The 1,787-nt window shown below is 34.5% G+C and overlaps 1 long non-coding RNA gene across 2 annotated transcripts in view; it reads left to right on the top strand.

Annotated features, from left to right (window-relative positions):
• Positions 1 to 290: 290 nt before the first annotated feature.
• Positions 291 to 1,787, top strand: part of LOC127711424 (uncharacterized) — a 15,326-nt gene continuing 13,829 nt past the window's right edge. For both annotated transcript variants that reach the window (XR_007986696.1, XR_007986695.1), the window contains exon 1: positions 291 to 431. This is a non-coding gene — a long non-coding RNA (uncharacterized LOC127711424). The remainder of the gene's footprint in view (positions 432 to 1,787) is intronic.

The following is a 1,787-nucleotide window of genomic DNA, read 5'->3' as shown; positions in this document are numbered from 1 at the left end:
GATCTTATTTCTGTGTGCACAATTCTGATTCTACATATTTCACCTTTATCAATATTAGGAAATCTGGATGATTCCACATATTATGGTTTAGGGTTTTTTAGATTCAGTGTCGAGTTAATGTATATTATTTAGCGTTGTCTGCGAGAAATAAATCATTTTTCTGATTATGTAACTAAATTCACAATCAATTTCAATATAGTTAACATATATATTTGATTTAACTGTGTAAATTGATCGGGATGTGAATGACAACATAAACCTAAAATTCATTATGGTCTATCCCGTTTTACACATGACATTTGTGCGGGAACTTCTTCCATTGATATCGTAATTTACTATTGAATTTGGATTATTGTGTTTGGATGTAAGGTGATGTTATATGATTTGTTTGTTCTTCTACAGTACATAGATTGTACATAAATTGACGTCAGGTTTGTACACATAAAGCTCTAGTCTGGTCATAACTGAAGTGTACATCATATCCCATCATATTTCAACCAACATTGGCAACAAATACAACGGATTTATTATTAATGTATGTTACTTATAGTGTTTTTTTTTTGGGCGAAAATTAACTTAATTTCCCTGAAAAACTTCCTTAATACACACACATTATTTAAAGTTGATATTTTCTTTATATTTTGCTGTGTCAAAATGACCTAAATATGAAGGACAGTATAGCCTTGAAAATTGTATATCACGTTTTACACATGACATTTACATGGGAAAAGCTTCCATTGGAATGTATCACCATTGCGACAATTAATTTGTTTCTGAATTTATAGGCGGATCCAGGGGGCCTGGTAGAGGCGGATTTAGGTGGCCCCATCCCCCTTTTGTTGGGAGAATTTGGTTGATTATATAAGGAATCACTAAAGCATGACTGGAGTGGGCCCCCTCTTAGTCAGTCAGTGGGCCAGCTCTCACTTAAAATTTCTGGATCAGCCACTGCCTGGGGGCCGCCCCCCCCTTTGGTGGGAAAAATTTAGGTGATTATAAAGGGAATCACTGAAGCATGATTGACTGGAGCGGGTCCTCCTTAGGTCAGGCAGCGCCCCCTTATAAACAGTTTTCGATCCGCAACTGGCATTGTTATTTACTGACTGTTTTAATTTGATTTCCTACCACTACAGTCATTCAAGTACAACAGTATCAACATTTGATGTCGGGTTTAAATTTGTCCACATACATATCAACAAAAACAAATATAATTTCGATTAATTAGCTCCCCTTATTAGTTTTGACAGAATTTACACACAATATAAATTATACATTACCTCCTCCATTTCTTTGACAGAGGTAAGGGAATCTCCAGACATTTCCTAATCCAACAGCGTAAGATATAACCATAAAAAAATATTGTAATTTAGAATCCCAAGCAACACGTGGTTTTTCATTTACTTCTCTTTCAATCGTTACTTCTAATCCTGGATCATCAGAATATAACTTTTTAGTTTCTACAGTAATATTTTTCTCTTTTTTACCCATTATAAAAGTTTTATTTTTAAATCCGTTAGATTAATTAATGAGATTTGCCTGGATCAACATAAACAGAGCAGCGCCACTGTTACTACTACAGTAGTTTTAATGAATGAATGAGTGGAATGGTCCATGTCGTCGGCAATGGGGCGGAAAGGTTGATATCAAAATTATTGCATTTTATTTATTTTTTTGTTGCGTGATTTAGGTCCTAGTATTCTTTTTTAAGGTCTTTCCACTCCGTTAGGAAAGACCTTATTGTTTTTCTAATTAAGGTCTTTCCACTCCGTTAGGAAAGACCTTACTAC

Source organism: Mytilus californianus, unplaced genomic scaffold (assembly GCF_021869535.1).
Source record: "Mytilus californianus isolate M0D057914Y unplaced genomic scaffold, xbMytCali1.0.p SCAF_8, whole genome shotgun sequence".
Classification (NCBI taxonomy): Eukaryota; Metazoa; Mollusca; class Bivalvia; order Mytilida; family Mytilidae; genus Mytilus; species Mytilus californianus.
This window is presented reverse-complemented; position numbering and strand designations above follow the sequence as displayed.